This window comes from Chiloscyllium plagiosum, chromosome 1 (assembly GCF_004010195.1).
Source record: "Chiloscyllium plagiosum isolate BGI_BamShark_2017 chromosome 1, ASM401019v2, whole genome shotgun sequence".
Classification (NCBI taxonomy): Eukaryota; Metazoa; Chordata; class Chondrichthyes; order Orectolobiformes; family Hemiscylliidae; genus Chiloscyllium; species Chiloscyllium plagiosum.
The window spans coordinates 139250624-139271985 of NC_057710.1; the positions used below are offsets into that span (position 1 = coordinate 139250624).

The 21362-nt window shown below is 39.2% G+C and overlaps 1 protein-coding gene across 4 annotated transcripts in view; it reads right to left on the reverse strand.

Moving 5' to 3' along the window:
* The window catches only part of sorcs2 (sortilin-related VPS10 domain containing receptor 2), a 608959-nt gene that overhangs the window by 172497 nt on the left and 415100 nt on the right, over window positions 1–21362 (reverse strand). Inside the window, exon 1 of one of the 4 annotated variants that reach the window (XM_043698420.1) lies at window positions 4729–4946. The exons of the other annotated variants lie outside the window; for them this stretch is intronic. The gene's annotated coding sequence lies outside the window, so the exon portion shown is untranslated. Of the gene's footprint in view, window positions 1–4728; window positions 4947–21362 lie in introns of those variants that run through there. 4 annotated transcript variants of the gene reach the window in all.

Sequence of the window (21362 nt, forward strand, 5' to 3'; positions counted from 1 at the left end):
GGCTGACTTTTGTCCAGTTTCAATTACTAGTCTGAATTTACTTTATACATTATGCTTATGATATTCATTTGGTAGCTATACACGGAAAGATTCGATTCCTGTCAACTAAGTCTTGATGATAAGCTCTTATCCATTAATTTTAAGCTTTTTCAAAGCTATCACTTTGTAACTGTTATAACAGTGAAGTAATAAAATCAGTGAACAGCAAATTAGTGTTGATACACAACCCCAGCAGTACAGGTATGACATACTTACTGACACCTTGTCAAACACATTCTAAATGATTAACTTCAACAGAAGGAACCGATGCAAACAATTAATACTGTAAACACAAACGGAGCATCCACAGCCACAAAGAAAAGCACACCAAAAACTATCCTCAAAGCAAGTAAAAACTTTAGAAACATTACAAGAGTCTTTGTTTTTGGTGCCAGTTTGTAGGTTTTAAAGTCAGCTTTATGAATATATATTCAGGAATCTGTATTGAGATAGGCAATGTTAACTAAGAATGTAAAGCTAAGAAAGAGACTAAGCTCAAGCTGCAAATATTTGGGACCATAGTGTAATTCTTTATCATGCAGACTTGTCTAGTGGACATTATTCTTGGCATGAATCTCAAATAAGATTATAGCATAAAAAGGAGAAAATGAAATGCTGGAAAAATGTAAAATTTTTAATCTGTCTAACCAAGTCAAGCTTTACATTTCTACCACAAGTCAGTATTCTGTGTCATGCACTGAAAATCTTAATTTTCACAGTATCAGCTGAAAAGCAGAACAAGTATGAGATTAAAAGGGAACAGCACTACAGGATACTGAAGAAGTATTTGATTTTTTAAAATCTTGGGATCATCAGGAATGGTGCAAATCCCTGCTCATACTAGTAACAGATCGCTGGTTTATCTGCAATTTGGATACGTTGGCCAAGTGAGTGTGTACTATGTCAGAGAGGACGTCAGAGTTGCCCTCTGACCCACATCAAACAAAAATGTCTTCTCAGATAGTTGTTAAACTTAATTACGCTTCCACATTGTATGCAGCATTGTTGCACTGAAGGCATAATTTGCACCAAAATCGTCAAAAACCTTCACATGCTTCTTTGGAATAGCTTTTCCTACATAAACACACAAAACGCTTAATCCAGATTACATTTCTACATGTATCTTAACAATTCATTTCCAGGAATGAATCTATAATCCTCTTAGGCATTTGTTATAGTAACAGAAGATGCAAACATTTTAATAAAAAATCATTTTACACATGAATGCACAGATTGAAAATCTTAGGTTCAGCTGCAAAATTTAATCAATTAAAATGATTTCAAATACAGTTTCTGACACAGAAACCCAGATCCGTATTAAAATGGTCTGATGAGGTCTTATGACAAACAAATTTAAGTGCATTCTACATATTCTCCCTTACTCTGAAACGTGTATTTTATGCACATATTTATGAAATAGCTTACATTTATACAGAACCTTTGCAATAGAATAACACTCCAGAATATTTTTGAGAAACATACTCAGAAGAAAATGGACACAGAGCCAAAAAAGGAGACTTCAAGATGGGAAGCACTGGTAGCACTGTCAAAATAATAGATTTTAATGATAATTTTAAAGAAAGATTAGTAAGCTTTATGAATATATATTCAGGAATCTGTATTGAGATAGCCAATGTTAACTAAGAATATAAAGCTAAGAAAGAGACTAAGCTCAAACCGCAAAAATGGAATTCCAGACTGCAGAACGTAAGCAGCTTATAGCATGATTGCCAATGAGGAGGAATAGAAAAAGGAAGATTCACAAAGACCACAGTAGGAAAAACAGAAAATTTGAAAGGGAGTTGGATGTAGTAAATCATGAGTATGTAACAAACAAAGACAGGAACCAAATCACAAATAGATTGAAACAAGAGGACAATACTTTAAAATTTAAGACATTTAGGGATCAAGATCTAATGTAGGTCAGTGAAGGATAGGGATGTTAAGTTAATTACATAGTGCCAGATAGGATGCAGGTGCAGAGTTTTAGAACAACAAACAATTTTGGAATTGTCAGGCCTGGGGTTAGCAAAGGTAAGGTATTCAGTCCCTCCTCTTGCATTATATCCAAATACATCCTACATCTTTGAACATTTAGCAGGTCCATTGCAGTGATTGATTTTTAAATATATGTTTCACAAAGCTACAAAAACATTCTCAATATCCAAATTTTAATTAATTAAAGTGGATAATAATGAATCAACATTTGAACTAAAAATATTGCCACACTTTAAACTGTGTTTTCATTTTAACGGAAAAGCATATCATAGGTTGGTGATCACACAAGCACGAGCACGTCACCTCCAAGTTCCCTTCTATATCACACACCAACTTGACTTGGAACAATATTGCCATTCCTGCACTGTCACTGGATCAAAATCTTGGACCTTTCTTAACAGCACTTTGGATGTTATGACATTGGAAGGTGCTTCTACTGGGCAATAAGGGATGGCCAACAAATGTTGGACTAGGCAACAATACACACATCCAGTGAACAATAATAAAAAAGCAAGAACGGGATCTTATTGATATTGCGTGTAAAATTCAATTTGCTATTAGTTTGCACAACTTCTACATTAAATTTCATTGAACCACAATTAAACATTTTGCTCTTAAAATAAATCTTACAGCAATGTGTAGAGTTATTTAAGGCAACTACATAAGAGAATAACCCTAACAAATCTGGTGGAATTTTTTGAGAAGGTGATCAAATGTTTGGATGAGGGTAAGTTAATATAATTTGCATGGATTTCAACAAGGTCTTTGACAAGATCCCACATGGGAAATTGATAAAGAAGATGAAAGCTCATGGGATCAAGGATAACTTGGCACGTTGAATACAAAATTAGCTTAATAATAGGGCACAAGAGTGTGGTGGTTGAAGATTTGTGACTGGAGCCACATGTGTAGTGGCACACCACTGGGATCAGTGCTGGGTCCTTTATTGTTTGTGATCTACACAGATAACTTTGTGTAAGATCTAAAGGTTTTCTGGGTGTTTGACAGTGAGGAGAAAGGTGTCAGTTTATAGGAGGATATAAACAGGTTGGTCAGACGGATAGATCACCTGCAGATGGAATTTAATCCTGATAAATGTGAGGTGATGCACTTTGGAAGAAAGAAGAAGACAGTGAGTAGTCAATAAATGGCAGTACAATAGGAAGCTTACCTCATTATCCTTCAGTAAAGTATGTTAATGCTTGATTGTTCACTGTCCTTTTTCATAACCAAGCTAAACCTAAAGGTATTATGATTACTGTTCCCAAAATACTCTCCCACTTAATTTCCCACAACTAGTTCTAACTCCATAATGTTTTAGGAAATTATTATACTGAAAGATACATTGACTGGAGAAAGACTCTTAAGAAGAAGGCATGTACATAAATGCTCGACATATATTCTCTTTAAAAGGCTCACAGCCTTGCTGTGGGAAGGAAAAGATCTTGTTTAGTCTATATTACTCAGAAGTTGCAACTGAATGTAATTATGTAGACACAGGTCAGAGCAAATTACCCAGTTGGCATCAGAAGCAAGTTGGCATCATGTCATGCTACAATCAGCTTAAATTAAAAGAGATATTTCTTCAACTGTTCAACTTTTATTTCTATGGGCCCTTGTTCAAAGTGTTTGGAAGAAACTGACCAGCATTCCACTTGGAAAGGGAAATTTGTATTTAGGACAATTATAATCCCTTCCATGACTAAATATAGAGCTGCTATTGAAGGGTCTACGTTGATGACAAAGTCTCTCCTATGGAGGGCTAATGATTCAATGTCCTGGCCACTTACTTGTCTACAGGTGCATAGAAAAAGTATAATTTTAAGCAATTCAACATTTTGCCACTTTGTTTTCCAGATTATTCTTGAACATCAATCACGCATTAACATCTTATTTTTGAAACATATAGTAATTAATGTTAAAAATTACATGTTTGAAAAAAGACTAATAGATTATCATGAGAACATATGCTCCTCCAGCATATTCCTTGAATTAATATGATCATGGGGGAATCCACTTTGCTGCTCATTCCCCATATTCCTTGATTTCCCCAAGGGACCAAAAGTTTGTCTCTCTCAGCTTTACATGTTCTCAACAATGAAATATTCACAACTCCTTGGGTTATAAAATGCCAAACATTCACAATCCTCTGGGTGAAGAGATTTCTCCTCATCAGAGTCTTAAATCTTGATTCCTAATCCCACAACTGTGCCCCTGCATTTCAGATTTCCTAGCAAGAAGCTAATTTTGTGCCCATCCAGTCAAGTCCCTTCAGAACTGGCTACTCACAGATGAATTCAGATTTTTGCAGCAAATGAGAAAATATATTACATCAATCACCAGGCGAAAGATTGGCAGAGATCAATAATCCAGAACAATGTCTCTCTGGATAGAACAATCATAGCTTTCTGTCGGTACAAGAAGAAAGTATTTTAATTCTTCATTCAATTAATTAAAGTCAATGAATAAGATCATGAGCAAACTACAAAGGGGATATGTTTCAGTCACGAACATTCATTGTAATATCTGCTTCCTGGATTACAGGTGCTGGAAAATATTGTTTGAGTGATTATACAGTGTGAATGCCTCCACCTTCACCTCTACACCATTAGAAAAAAGATTTTCTTCTAAGTAAAGTGTTCAATTTTCATTTGCTATCAAAGGGGAAACAAACTAAATAATCCTACCCACGAGAATATAAAACTAGTGCTTGCAGCTCCCAAGAGGTGAGTATTTCTTCCTTCAGAAACTAACTCTGACTTCTGTTATAAACATTTCCATGGTCATGGGGAAGCGGTACATTTATTTTCCACAGCATGTTATCTTCCACATGATTTGAGGAGAACAGCTACTCAATAGTCTGAATTTTGTACATCAGCTAGTAATGCAGACCAAATAAACTAGGGCACTTCAGAGACATGATTTGCCTCAGAAAATGTAGCATCATAGCCCAAAGGCGTATCATACAAGCAGCTGAATGAATTTACTTAAGTGCTTCCACCTGTTTTCAATAAAGGAAAAAAACTCAACAATTATTGGTTAAGTTGTCAATAATGTGGAACAGGCCAACTGTTTAGTGACGTGCAATGTACAGCTGAGTTCCTGTTAAATGTTAGTAACAGCCTTAAGTGTCAGAGAAAATCTTCTGCAAGTTGTAATTCACATTAGAAATAGGCACTGGAGTTCAGCTCAGTTTATCATGAATCTACATGCAAGCAGAGGGAACTTTAGCGTTGCTGATCATAAAGAGTAGTCAAGTTTGCAACTTTGATTTTAAATAAAAGGAAAAAAAAATTGGAAATTTGGAGTTCCTGGCCTGACCTTCAAGTTTTGGAAATGCAAAAATTCGATAAAGTTACATTAATCTTTGAGTGATTGTGATTGACACTCTAACTGCCACGAGGACGTCGTCCCACCAAGGACAAAATCTCAATCATGCTGGGGATTCAAAAGCAATCCTATGGTTTGGATCTGGTCATTTTCAGACCAGTCACTGAGATTTTAAGGTGGAGGATTTGCAGGCAGCTCACCCTGAACAACAGTCAGTTTCCTTCACAAATTCACTGGTATAACAGGGTTTGTGAGCAGCAAGTGATTAGAATCTTTTTTTCCCCCTAATGCTGCATGAAAAAGAAAAAAAAGAAAGATTTATATCTATATATCCTTTTCCTTCGTATCAGTATGTGCCAAAGTGCTTCATAGTCGATGACGTACTTTTGGAATATTGACATGGAAGCACATCAACAAGGTTCCAAAAACAGCAACAAGGTTGAGGGGCAAAGGTTGGGCAGGACACCAGAGAGTACTCCTCTGATCATCTTCAAAATAGTGCCACAGGTCCTTTAAACCAACTGGAGTGAGCCGACATGTCCTACTTGATGTATCATTCAAAAAACAGCAAACAGCATCTCTGACAATGCAGCACTACCTTCGTATGACAGTGCATTTTGGCCCAGAGTTTGTGTTTGAGTCTGGCTTGGAACTTCAACTCTCCATCTATTGCCTCAGATGTAAGAGTTTTCCTTAACCATTGTTGTATGAAAGGTATCACAGAATCACAGCATTTTTATAGGGCACGAGGAGGTCATTAAGCCCATTGTGCCTGCACTTCTTTGGCATTTTGACCACTTAATCACAACGCCTGCCTTTTCTTCATAATATTGTACATAACCTTGTCATGGAATTATTTTATAAAAGTTAGGCAATAATACTCCTTATTAGCTAAAATGAAAATGTCATACAGTTGTTTTGCAAGTTTGCCAACATTCGTTTTGGAGAGAGGCAAAATAATTTTGTTCATGCAGAAGAAGCTAATTCATTTTGACTTACTGGAAATTCTGAGCTGTGCTAAATTTAAAGTGTGAAAGTTTCCAACTGCAAACTTATTGCAAAAATAAAATCGGGATGCCTCTCCCATTGAGAGGATAATGGGAAACTTCGGGCAAGCTCCCATGATTTTTCTCTTTATTAAGTTTCACAGAAAGTTGTGGGAAGGATGCTTGGAATTTCCCAACATGTTTGTGGTCAGTTTGATTGGCTCCCTATTGCTTATATTAAGGTTTAACCTTGTTTCACAACACATTCCTGTGTGTTGTATGCACGAAGCCAAAACATAATGAGCTGCTTGGCCCAGATGGCACAGTAGCAGCTGGGATGTTGTTTCCTCGTGGAAGAAAAAGAAAGAGTTCTTTTACAATAAATGAGCTCTCACAACTTAATATATAAACCTTAAAACCTTCACATCCTACTTCCATGGTGGTAAGAGCACAAACGAATTGTGGAGGAAAATTCCTCAATAAACTAATAAACTCGATCTTCTTCATTTTGGGCTTTGTCATTTTAAATGCTTTTGGTTCATGTACCACAAAAAGGTTCTTGTAGCTCCTGATGTACATTTGGCCAAATATTTGCTAAGGATTTGCCTAATTCACCGAATTACTCTTCTGCTTTGCTTTTGTGCTTCTCTATTCCCTAATTCCACATCTCCCAATCCTTTCTCCTGCCCATTCACACCGTTTTTGCTTTTATCTGCACTTCAGGATTTCTCACTTTAGTGTAGTGTTGCAACAGGACTGTGTAAGGTCAGAACATTACATTAGTATGGTTAAAAGAATTGGTTAAGATACACAAAAACAAAGAACTGAAATAAACACATTACTTTTAGGTTGACAGCACTTGACAGCATAAGGATCAGCACTTGAAACTGCACACGTTTACAAGAATCATACCTGAACTTCAAGTTTAAGGTGTAGGTTTGCTCGTTGAGCTGTAGGTTTGATATCCAGACGTTTCGTTACCTAACATCATCAGTGACGACCTCCAACTGAAGCGAAGCTGTTGTCTCCTGCTTTCTATTTCTTGATAGAAATTTATATATATAGATATAAATAGAAAGCAGGAGACAACAGCTTCGCTTCACTTGGAGGTTAATGTTACCTAGCCAGGTAATGAAATGTCTGGATATCAAATCTAAAGCTCAGCGAGCAAACCTACACCCTATACCTCAACCTGAGCTACAAACCTTCATAAACCTTGCAATGAACTTCAAGTGTTAAGTTACGAGGGAAGATTACAGAACTTAGGCCTGTTTTCTCTAGAACTTAGAACGTTAAAGAGTGATCTGATTAAAGTCTTCAAGATATTAACAGGAAAAGACAAGAGTAGGTAAAGATAAACTATTTCCACTGGTTGGGGATTCTAGAACTAGGAGGGCATAGTCTGAGAATTAGGGCCAGACCATTTAGGAGAGATGTTAGAAAACACTTCTACACAAAAAGGGTGGTAGATGTTTGAACTGTCTTCCTCAAGTGGCAACGGATGGTGGATCGGTTCGTAATTTTAACTCTGTCAAAGGCAAAGTTAGGTGACAGATCAGCCATGATCTCACCGAATGGTGGAATAGGCTCAAGAGGCTGAATGGCCAGTTCCTAACCTCAGCTATTTAAAGTCCATATTAATGACTGATATAAAGGGGCTGCATATTATATATCCAATTATTGGCAATGATACATTAGTTGGGCAAGTAAGCTTTGAAAATGACACATAGAGACAGATGAAGTGAGTAGGCAAGAAGGTGGCAGATGGACAGAAGTCAAATGATTCTGTTTCTAGGGAGAATAGAAAACCATATTTTAAAACTATGAGAAACCATCAAATGTTGGTGTCCAAAGGAATTTTGTGACATTGTACACAAAACACAGAACGTTAACATGCAGATATAACGTAATTAGAAAAATAAAACCTAGGTTGGCTTGTAGAGCAATAGTTTGGAACCCAAGAGTGAGGAAGGCTTGCCACAGTTGCACAGTGAAACCACATCTAGAGAACTGTGCATAGTTTAGGGAGGGATGCAACAAAGATTCACTAAATCCCTTTCTGGCATGAGTGGGTTATCCAATGATGAGAATGACTAGAATTGGCCTAGATAATTTCTGGAATTTAAAAGAATGACTTTGATGTTTTAGAAAGTCCTTAATTTAACTTTGACTAGCTTACATCTGTTTCCTGCTCAATTCCATCAATTTAATCAAAAGCAATAATTTTGGTCAACTTTTCTACATCATTATGATCTTAAACACTGCTTTAAGAATATTGTTCAATCTGAAAAATCCATACAGTCTAATTTATAGCTGCAAAGTCTCAGAGTCTGTGTCGGCTAAGAGTGCTTTCACCTTGAGTCTGAAAGAATATGTTCATAGCCCTACTCCAGAGATGAAAATGTGTTGCTGGAAAAGCGCAGCAGGTCAGGCAGCATCCAGGGAACAGGAGAATCGACGTTTCGGGCATAAACCCTTCTTCAGGAATGAGGAAAGTTTGTCCAGCAGGCTAAGATAAAAGGTAGGGAGGAGGGACTTGGGGGAGGGGCGTCGGAAATGTGATAGGTGGAAAGAGGTCAAGGTGAGGGTGATAGGTCAGACGGGAGTGGGGGCGGAGAGGTCGGGAAGAAGATTGCAGGTTAGGAAGGCGGTGCTGAGTTCGATGGATTTGACTGAGACAAGGTGGGGGGAGGGGAAATACCTTGTCTCAGTCAAATCCATCGAACTCAGCACCGCCTTCCTAACCTGCAATCTTCTTCACGACCTCTCCGCCCCCACCCCAGTCTCACCTATCACCCTCACCTTGACCTCTTTCCACCTATCACATTTCCAACGCCCCTCCCCCAAGTCCCTCCTCCCTACCTTTTATCTTAGCCTGCTGGACAAACTGTCCTCATTCCAGAAGAAGGGCTTATGCCCGAAACGTCAATTCTCCTGTTCCCTGGATGCTGCCTGACCTGCTGCGCTTTTCCAGCAACACATTTCCAGCCCTGCATTATAAATAGTTTGTGTCGACTGACGATTGTCCAGAACCTATGGAGAAGCTAATTCATATCATCTTCTTGTGAAATCCCTACAATCAATGTTACTCTCAAGTACTTATGGAATATTCCACACATAACCCATCCCATCTGTACACAACAGGCCAAATAGATAACTATTAACTGATTGGTCGCTTTTGATGAAGGATATAGAATTGGGGTTAGTGAACTATTGCAGCAAATTGTTATCACTCTGATCTCCCTATAAATTGGAAAGTTTAATCTTCCTTGGGACTCCTATTGGAAAATTACATTTGGGCAGCAAATCTTGCAATGCACAGCAAGTATAGACATGTTAACATTTATTGTAAGTTGCTCTGGTGTACCAAACCATTTCATCTCATTTGGTCACACCAAAGTACTTTCCTTTCACTCTTGTATTAATAGGAAATCCCTATTGAAACAATACAGACCATTTTAAGGTTTACCTATCTCCAGACATTCGGCACTATAAATGTTATTTTATTTCATTTCACTTTAATGATTACTAAATACAGAATAAATACCATAAGCATTTGTTTCTTCTGAGATTTCTTACTTGAAATGCAGCAGGACTGCAAAAATATCAAAGGTAACCTTGAAGGTCCATTATTCAGTGCAATAATGTATTAAATATTGAGACCAGTACAGGGAGCTCTTACAGAAAACAGAGGCTGTCCAGTGAGACCATTTCTTTTTATGGTTAATGGATAGATCTTGAGGAAATTGACTGCCTGAGAGACTTTTACTAAATGTATTTGTTTCATCATCTTTTTGTCTTCATTCCAAGAAAATACCAAGAGGAAAATGAACTACATTCTAAATGCAGGCTTTCAGATGTTCTCTGAAAGCTCCAGGAATGCTATTTGCTGGAGTTAGCTGCAGTGATAGATTGGAGGACAGGGGGTTGGGGATTGGGGGCTTGGGATGCAGATAAATTGGAAGATAATTTCTCACTGAATGCCTTTTTATGTTCCGAAGGCTTGAAAAATATTACCAAGATATATAATTTCAATGTAATGCCATTTTCAGTCACATGTGTTACAAGTGGCTACAGAGCCGGACGCTCTATATGGAAATCATCCACTCTGCCTATTCTTTTTCTTATCTTCCTTCTTCTTTGTCTCTCTTCTGTGGTTTACTTCCCCTCTTCTGTCTTCTCACACACCCAGCCCCAGCCTCTGAGGATGGGCCAGCAATCAGCAGCCGAGAGTAGAGTTGCCAGCGACCAGCTGTGCAGTGCAAAGAGGATGCAGTAGTTAGACCACCCCTGTTGGTGTGGAGTGCCTTAGGAGAGAGCCAGGGCATCAATGTGGACTTCAACAGTTTCCTCATTTCCCCTTCCCCCACCTCACTCAAGTTCCAAACTTCCAGCTCAGCACTGTTCCCATGACTTGTCCTACTTGCCTATCTTCTTTTCCACCTATCCACTCCACCCTCCTCCTTGACCCATCACCTTCATCCCCTCCCCCACTCACTTATTGTACTCTATGCTACTTTCTCCCCACCCACACCCTCCTCTAGCCTTATCTCTCCACCCTTCAGGCTCTCTGCCTTTATTCCTGATGAAGGGCTTTTGCCCGAAACATCGATTTTACTGAACCTTGGATGCTGCCTGAACTGCTGTGCTCCTCCAGCACCACTAATCCAGAATATTTCTGGGTGCCTGGAAAATATTTCTCCCTCAACCACCATTAAAACGAACGATCTGGTCATAATTACAATGCTCCCTGTGGGCTCTTGCTACAACTAAGTTGTACATTTCACTTCAGTGTTTGTAATACACATTGGGATGTCCTAAGGTCAAAGGTGGACTTTCTTTCTCTTCTTTGCACTGGCTAGACTGATTGATTGTCTCATTACATATTAACTGGAATTGGATGGTGCTACACGAAGGCTATTGTGGTGCAGTGGTAGAGTTAATACCTCTGAGTCAGAAGGTTCAAGTCCCAACTGCCCCAGAAATGGCATAATGGGTTGATTAAAATAACTATAAAGGTGTTACACAACCAGTATGATTCATACTCCATTCAGTCAATTAGGCAGTTTAATATCCATTGTGCTTTGCTATTTGGTGCTCTGCTTTACTCTTTTAGGTGACTCTCAGTTTCTCCCTTTGCTTTTTCAACCCAGCTCAGGCTAATATTTGCTTGAGGTGTGTCAATATTTTGCAGATGTTCTGGGAGTCTGACAGCATTTGCAACCGGCTTCTAGAAAGATAAAAGCTTTAAAAAGCATCTGAGGAAAGTATTCCCTGTGGTAACGCTCTGACAAAATTTGCAGCTGATACCAACAAAAAGGGACTAATGGAAGAGACATTGGTAACATTTAAAAAGTGCTGGATCAAATAAATGGGTAGGATATAAAAATGGATCATTCATTGCATTGTGAATAACTTATGTGCTGACAGACCAGAAATGAGGTTATTAGTTTTAACTTTAAATTTCAATGGACAAATATGTGATTACTCATTAAGGTTGAAGATTCAAAGAGTGTACACAAAGAGATAATCAAATACTCTCTGTAAGAAGATGGTTACTGAGTTGCTGAAACCATGGAAAGATCATGTATCAATTACTCAAAGAAGCAACATGTAAGATCTAAGCATATGTTTAGATGAAATGTAATGGAATGTTTCCCATTTTACTTCCCTGGAAGGCAGAGAGAAATTTTGCGGAGCATTTCCTAAACAGATTAAATATAATTGATTGGCATATTATCTGTGGCATGTTCCTAGGATTTATGAAATTCATATTACCTTTCATTTCCTTTAGTTCCGATCAGTAAATTGACTGGCATGGATTTTCCACTCCTTTTAGCTTTGCATTCTAGCTGCGCACAAGCCAATTATAATTTCCAGGAGAAAATAATTTTAGCATGCAAGCTCATTTCTACATGCTGCGTAATATGTTTACTGCATTATTTTCTGTCTCAAATGATAGAATTCCGAAAACAATTGTAATTTACTGGCAATGTCCTACAGTCACCAGCAGAAATCTATCTTGATAAATCTGCCCGTGCTTAATCATTAGAAGATTAAATTATTTAAATAGAATCTTTAGCAGGCCAATTTATAAAGTCTGAAAGGGACAGGCTTAATGGTCCAAATGGTATTTTCTCATTCTACATGTTTTTAATGTTCCAATAGACAAAATCACTATGAAAATCATGTTGTCCTTTACATTATATAGTAGTCACATAAGATTGATTAGGAGTCTGTTTGTACATAATTCCATTTTTGATCGTTAAATAAAACTTGTGGTATATATACCATCATATGGCACGTGATCTCAAAATGCACCTTAACATCTTTGTTGGCACAATGATAAGAAAAAATACAGTTTCCTAAAAAGTACAGGTTTCTCCATTGTGCATGGTACCATTCACTACACACATGTTGTACCCATAAAGCGACATGTTTCTTCTGAGCTTGGCCATAATGGAAATAAATTTCACTAAAACCAGTAGGCAGCTGAAGAGCAACCAAAAACAGTGAACTGTTAGGCTGGTATGATGCCTTTATTCTTTGGCAGTCCCCTATGCCAACTACATGTAAACCACCTTGACAAACCCAGTGGTAACTATCAGGAGAGAAGGGCAATACATTGACGAAATGACCTCAGTATATAATGGGCCATGTTTTCATCCACATATAGGCAGCAAAAGTACAATGAGTTTCATTCTGTCAATGAAATGTGATGGGTAGAACATGAGAAACAAAGTTTCTGCTTCAGCTATGGAGGAGCCCTGTAGTGCTTAATAATATGCTTGCCTTAGATTTGTGGCAGTCTGCTGCATGCTGTACAAGCTATCTTGTTATCAGCTATGAGTAAGCAGCTACAGCTTTCTAGTCAGACTGCATGTAAACAGCTCATCCAACCCAGAACACACAACACCAATTCCCCATTCACCAACAGTCCTGCCCCTTCCCTTCCGTTTTCACAGACCAGTACAGTGTTGGTTGAGCCACAACACATTTTCTGTGGTCCATTTGGCTGTGCTAATCTGAAAAAAATGTGTGCGAAACCTCTTCTCTGCTGAGCTCCTTTCACTGTAGGCTGGATGTTATCATCTAACATACATGCACCACCAATATCTGAGCTGGAATATAACGTGAATGCAATATAAAGTGACAATGTTTCTCTAACATCAATGATGTGTTGCTTTTACATCTGTGGCTCTTCTGTCACTGCTTTGCCAAGTTGTAATTTTTGGGTATCTACAAGGGGAATTGTACAGGTGTAAGATTGGCTAAGGGAGGAAGGAGTGCACGATAGCAGTTTGAAAATCCAAAAGATTACCAACTGAGGGGGGAACGGAATGTGAAAATGTGGATCATATGATGATCCTATCATCTTCTATTGTTTCAGCCTTACCACAGACAATAGCCTGAGTGATAGCTGCCGCAATATGGGCAATCAGTCTCCCTTTTCTTTTGGGGGTGGGGGGTGGGGTGGCAATGGGATGACAATTAAACATGGCTGCTCATCACTGATTAGCTCCTATTAATTCCAGTTGTGTGCCACAAAGTCCTGCAGAAGAAAGGGAAACCTTTCAATGTATATTGTGCAATTTCTTTGGGTGATTTGTTTATTGCAGTTGAGTTGCTAGCAGTGACTTCATGTTGGGCAATGTTGCAGTGCCCCGATTGATATAGATTTCAGAATGATGGCTGTATGACGCAGTAACCAGTAATTCTTGTGGTGGAGTTGTGGAAGACAGCATTCAAAGGTGAATTCATGTACCTTGACCCTCATGTAAAATCATTGAACATATTGCAGCACTGAGGGAATGGCTTCTGGCATTGTCTGCCATCTGTTTCACTTCCTTCAGAATTTTGCCTAACGGGTCTCCTAGCTCCATGTAAATACAGCATGTCTTTCCCCCTCGAAGGGCTTCAGCATTAGATAATCTTGTAGCATGCTCTCTCCCATGCTTTTGTAACTTTATACAAGAATTCCCACCAGCTGCTCCAGTCAGAAGTGTTACGACCAGCTTTTCTTCCAGAGGATATCGTAAATTGGTTCCTTTTTTTAAAACCCCCTCAGCTGGCTACAACATAGATTTTCAATTCTTATTTTCACTGAACTACATCAAATTTAAAAGAAAATGTAGTTCACTGGTTAAAAATTAAGCAGCCAATTACCAGGGTCGGAATCTTGTAGGAATCTATATATTGCAGCTGGAATATAATCTGGAAAATGTAAGGTCATCCATTTTGATAGGAGAAACAGACGTGTAGAGTATTTCTTAAATAGAGAGAGGTCGGCAAGTATAAATATACAAAAGGATCTAGGTGTCCATGTCAATAAGTCACTGAAGGTTTACAAGTAGGTGCAGGAAGCTATTAGGAAGTCTGTAGGGGTCGTAATGGCAGAATTGCCCATAATATTTAAGGAGTATTTAGATGTGTATAGTGATGTCAAGGCGTATAAGGCCATGAGCAAAAAATTGGAAAATGGAATAAGAATAATTAGGTGATTATTTTTGACCAGGGTGGACATAATTGGCCAAAGGGTCTTTTTGTATGCTGTAGAACGCAATGATTCTAATGGAATGTTAACCTCTGTTACAAGAGCACAAGAGTAGTAAAGTCTTGTTTGACTGTCCAGAAGCTTGGTTAGACTAGACCTTGAGTAATGTGCATAGTTTTGGTCTCCTTACTTCAGGAAAGGTATTATTAGCATAGAGAATGGGCAATGAAAGTTCACTAGATTTGTTGCTGGGTTGGCAGCACTGTCTGCAGTTGCATGGCACACCTCCAATCCACTTACAGTATGCATCCACAGTGTGCACTCAGGGACCTGCACTGAAGTTCATGGACTGCATCAGACTGCACATTTTATCAGTCCACTCGCTATCATAGCACTCACTGTGCCTAGCTGGATGCTCACAGCATCTCTGCCTTACATTGCATTGCCCTCCCTTCATTGCACTTTTCACCCTCCAATGAGATACTAAGATCACAGAAGTGATTGCTGATTACTATTTAGCACAGACACAAAGCCAGAAAGCTTTTCATTTTTGTCAGCAGTCCTCAGTCAAGGTAGATCACCTTTGCTAAGAGTTTGCTAGCACAACAGATCAAGAGCACCCTCTGATACCAGTCCAGGGGTTTGGACATGGTCTATCAGCTGCTTGGGTGGTCAGAGTCAGGATGCTCTCCATCATATGAATGACGAGGAGCTGAATGTTGGCCAGCACACCACCCATCCTAACTGTTTCTGTTCTACTGGGGCTGTTTATCTCCTGGAATGAGAGAGGCAAGATATTTAGGGAGATGAAAGTAGGTGGCACAGTTATTACTGTTAGTCCAAGTGGGGAGATGTTCCCAGAGAGTGAGGAGGCAACTAAGAGGGCATGTGCAGTTAGTGGCATTGGGGCTTGGGATAGGTGACAGCATAAGGATTTGAGTCCAGGAATATAAGACCATGAATATTTAATTGATTACTTGTATCTTCAGCAGTAGCAGAATTTTATATCTTTCCATGTGGAAACTTGGGCATCCCACCTTCCCATTCCCAACTCCCATCAGAGACTGTAGATGTTGAAATGGGTTCTTCAATCACCTGAGAACTCACCATTAATGTGGAAGCAAGTCATTGTCAACCACAATGAACAGTCTGGGAGAGACCTCATCTGACTCTCAGGCTGGACCAACATGTAACTTACTCTGTGGATTTCCTTCTGTTCTTTTGTGTAACTTCAGGAGGAACTCAGTTTACCTTGTTCGGAGGGAGGCACCAAGATAAATTCACTCGTGAGGCAAACTCACACAGGCCAACTTTCACCACCACAACACCCGAACTCTGATGTTTTATCCATACTCTCCATGTCCTGTTTCACTCCTCTCAATTTCAACATGAATGCAGTCAAAGCATCTCTAAAGCAAGAACTTTAGAGCATTCAGAAAGATAGTGAAGTGATTAAAGAAGATTGAGTAGACGCCATTATTATTTACAGAGCTGGACAGTTAAACAGTAAAGAGGTTATACTGAAATGCGCAAGTTCTCAATCTCATGGTACAAGCTTTGTACATTTGCAGCTTCATAAAATCCACAGATGCTCAATTCTGTTTTGCAATGCACTCACTTCACCATTAATCTGCTCCAATCAAAACTGGAGCATGCGTGTTTTCTTTAAATGGCTTATGGCCTCTTGACTATAATCTCAAATTGGAGCAGGCAACTAAGCAAATTGAACGCAACAGAACAGAAGCAGATACTCAAAAGTCATCACCTACAGGCTGACTCTCGATGTTAACATTATGCTACAGTCTGGTTGCTATTCCTTCACATGCAGTCAGGACAGACTACAGTAATCAGATATAAGAACAAAGCCTGGAACGAACACTCTCAAAAGAAATGAATTCTAAGCAAGGTTGATGTTTTGTGACTGACATAAGTACAATAAGTACAGTAATTGCAAGCAATGGATTTAACACTGCAGGACATATTGAACATTTTTATTTTAACACCCCCCCCGCCCCCCCCACACACCCCATCAATCTTATTTCTGTCTCCCTATACGTCTGCCAGCAATGATTCATCAACCAATTTTCCCCTTGCTCTCTGTGTGGAAGCTTTTCATTTCCCCTAATTCCTTTCCTGGTAGTGCTACTCAACTTGGCAACGATTCCATAAGGAGAAATCTGTGCCTATCTACATGTCATCGCTACAAAACACAAAACTCATCTCTGGACCACCAGAGCAGAGTTTTTAAAGAACTTTTAGAATAAATAGCAGGAGTTGACTACTCAGCCCCTTGAGCTGATCTCACTACTCCACATTTCTGCATACTCCAACAACCTTTCATGAAAGCAAAGCATTAACACAAGCCACTGGATCTGAAAGGTGTCCCACTGGTTCGCTTCTTTACTGGATATGATTTCCATCTCCAATCATCCTCAGCTTATCTGTTCACAGAGTTTGATCAATGGATTTCTAAAATTATGTAGACTTCTGTGAATTCTGAAGCAGTCACTGGTCTATGTACTCTGAAAATGCCGTGGCAGTCTGTGGACTCTGGTTAAAAGTTACTCTCCTCCCAATTCTTCTGGAGGATAACTCACATTTTTAATAGCTCAAAACAGAAGAGAAAATTGGCATCAGATCAGTGCTACCTTGTAGTTAATCTATTATTAATCTTTAGCTCCTTTGTAAGCAAAACTAAAAAAGAGCCTCATAGTAAAAAACTGCAGCAGAGCTCAGTCGCAGATATTTTGCAATCTTTTAAAGATATTATGCTATGTTTTGTCTGTTGTTTGAATTCTCTGAAGGTTCATCTGATAATGTCATGGTGAAGGAACCTGAGCATCTGAGAACTTTGCAAACAGGACTAGGAATGGTGCAACTCCTTAAACAATCAGACTGTGAAACAAACAAGAGATACATCCATCAGAGTGGCTGAATTCAATACCAAATCAGGTGCAGGAGAATGAATAGAGATGGGGCAAGAAAGGTCAGAAACAGAAACAGAAAATCCTGCAAATACCTCACAGGTCAGAGAGTATTTTTAGAGAGAGAGAGAGAAAAATGAAGTCACTGCCTCGGATCAAGAAATAAAAATTGACTTGAGAGAGGCAGAACAAAATGAGACAGAAAGTGAAAATGTTAAAAGAAAGTGTTTCATTTCAAATTTCTCACACTTAAGGTGTCCAAAAGCACACAATTGACATGTCAAGGTAAACAACATCACTGGAAGGGTGCAGGTTATTGTGTGAGGGGTAAAGGGGAACAGCCAGAAGTTGTGCTCAGTGCTGAAACTAATGACATAAATAAGGAAAGGGGCAAGTTTGTCAAAGCTAAATTTCAGGAGATAGGAAACAAATGAAAGAACAGGGTATATACGGTTGGAGTCTCTGGATTATTTTCGGCACTATGTGCCAGTGAATATAGCAACAGAAAGACAGAGCAACTGAATGTCCAGCTGGAGGAGATGGAAGAGGGAGAACTTTCAATCCTGGGCACTGAGATCAGTTCTGCAGGTGGTGATACCTTTGCAAGCTGGACAGGGATGGGAAGAGTAAGCAGGTACAAGTATTGACGGTGAATAATGTTACAGTTGTATTAGGGAGCAATACGGTTTTAAAGGCTGGATCCATTTGGTTAGCGCTAGTAGGCACAGAATGTCTACAGTGCAGAAAGAGGTCATTTGGCCATTGATTTTGCACCAACCCACAAGAGACAATCCCAACCCACCACCGTAACCCCTCTACATTGCACATCCCTGGGCACTATGGGACAATTTCTAGCATGGCCGATCCACCTAATCTGCATATCGTTCAACGGTGGGAGGAAACTGGAGCACTCAGTGGAAACCCACACAGAGACAGAGAGAACGTGGAAACCCCATACAGTCAGTCACCCAAGGCTGGAATCAATCCCCAGGTCCCTGGCATTGTGAGACAGCAGCACTAACCACTGAGACACCATGCCAACTGAAGCAATAGGGGAGATGTTACATTGCTGAGTGGTTTTTAGAAGCCCCAAATATTAACACGGCGACAGAGGAGCAAACATTTAGGCAAATTTTCGAGTAATGTAAAAATAATAGAAGTGATAGTAAAGAACTTCAATCAGCCTTTCATAGACTGGGGGGGGGATGTGAGAGAGGGCAAGACAGATGAAGAATTTCTAAATGAGGGTATAGGGGAGCTTTGTTAATCAGTATGTTTCTTACCCAATGGGAAAAGTGATAGTGCTAGACCTCGTTCTGAAACATGAAGGAGGGCAAGGGAAGTGTATTTCAGGGAGAGCACATCTGGCTAATAGTGATCATAATAGAGTTAAATTCAAAAGCTGTTATGAAAGCTGATTTAAAAAATCAAAATACAGAAACATCCAACTGGAAGAGAGGCAATTTTAGTAATTTGGAAAGGAATCTCAGGTGGACTAGAAACAAAGATGAACTAGGAAAATATTAAATGGATAATGACTAGGTTTTAGGGCCAAAGCAATTCAGTTACAAAACAATTAAAAAGCAGAGTCCCACACAAAAAAAAGGGGAATCAGAACAAGAATTTGATAAAGGACTTAAATATGAAAATAACCATAACCATTGTTATGGTTGTTATGGGCGGCACGGTGGCACAGTGGTTAGCGCTGCTGCCTCACAGCGCCAGAGACCCGTATGAAAATAAAAGAAAAGTTTATGACAAAAGGCAGGTTGTGTCAAAATGAGACAACAGAAGGGAGAATTGAAAAAGGATATAAAAGGAGGACAAGGAGACTGGCAGAGAAAAAGAATAGGGAATAAAATTTTTAAAAACCCTTAAAAGCAAAGTATTAAAAGTAACAGAATAGATAAAAAACAGGTGAGGCCAATAGGGACAGAAAAGGATATCTTGGTCTGGAGGATCAAATCATGACTGAGGTACTGAGTGATTACTTTGCATCTGCCTTCACAAAAGATGAAAATTAAATTAATATTACAGCACGTGTGGAAAGAACAGACATATTGGATAGGATGATCATGGATAGAAAGTAGATGCTATGAAAGATAGCATCACCCAAAGTTATGCAAGTCCCCTAGTCCAGATGTAGTGTACCCAAGTTTGCTGAAGGAAGGTAGGGTAGAGATTGAAGCAACTCTGACAATGATGCTTCAAGCTTCCTCGGATATTGGCTTGAAGAAATAGGGCAGGGGATGACAAATGTTGCACCCTTGTTCATAAACTAGAGGCAAAACTGTTTAGTGAGGAAAAAATGCATGAGTTCACAACAAACAGCTAACATGGATGTTTTATAGATTACTTACAATCTGGAAACTGTTGCACCCTTGTTCATAAACTAGAGGCAAAACTGTTTAGTGAGGAAAAAATGCATGAGTTCACAACAAACAGCTAACATGGATGTTTTAAAAAGCAAATTGTATCTGATTAACTTGATTGAGTTCTTTCATCAGGTCATAAAATGGTTGAAGATGTAGCTTTTGAATGTATTAACTTTAACAAAAGTCATCTGACACAATGCCAAACATGACATATTCAGTTGGAAAATAGAAATCTGATATTAATGGCTCAGCAGCAGCTGGAGTAAATATTGGATATGCCATTAGAAGATAAAAGTGTAGGGCCACAGAACCTTTTCTCTCACTGGGAGTAAGTATGAAATGGTGTCCCAAGGGATCTAAATTAGGATCACTGCTAACTAGAAATTATCTGTCTTAGGATGTAGGCATATTATTTCAAAGTCTGTAATTGATACATAATAATGACAGATTATAATAGAGAGAAACTGTGTCCATTTGTGGAAGGGCTGAAAAACAACAGACTGCAACAGTTTAAGATCGCAAGGTTTGTGAAGGTTTGTAGTGCAGGTTGAGGTTTAGGGTGTAGGTTTGCTCGCTGAGCTGTAGGTTTGATATCCAGTCGTTTCATTACCTGGCTAGGTAACATCATCAGTGGTGACCCCCAAGTGAAGCGAAGCTGTTGGCTACTGCTTTCTATTTATATCTTTCTCCTGGATGGGGTTCCTGGGGTTTGTGGTGATGTCATTTCCTGTTCGTTTTCTGAGGGGTTGATAGATGGCATCTAGATCTATGTGTTTGTTTATGGCGTTGTGGTTGGAGTGCCAGGCCTCTAGGAATTCTCTGGCATGTCTTTGCTTAGCCTGTCCCAGGATAGATGTGTTGTCCCAGTCGAAATGGTGTTTTTTTTCATCCGTGTGTAGGGCCTACGAGGGAGAGAGCGTCTTGTCTTTTTGTGGCTAGCTGGTGTTCATGTATCCTGGTGGCTAACTTTCTTCCTGTTTGTCCTACGTAATGTTTGGGCAGTCCTTGCATGGAATTTTGTAGACTACGTTGGTTTTGTCCATGGGTTGTACTGAATCTTTTAAGTTTGTTTGAGAGTGTTGGTCGGTTTGTGTGCTACTAGGATTCCGAGGGGTCTTAGTAGTCTGGCTGTCATTTCTGAAACTTCTTTGATGTAGGGTAAGGTGGTTAGGGTTTCTGGCTGTGTTTGGTCTGCTTGTCGTGGTTTGTTCTTGAG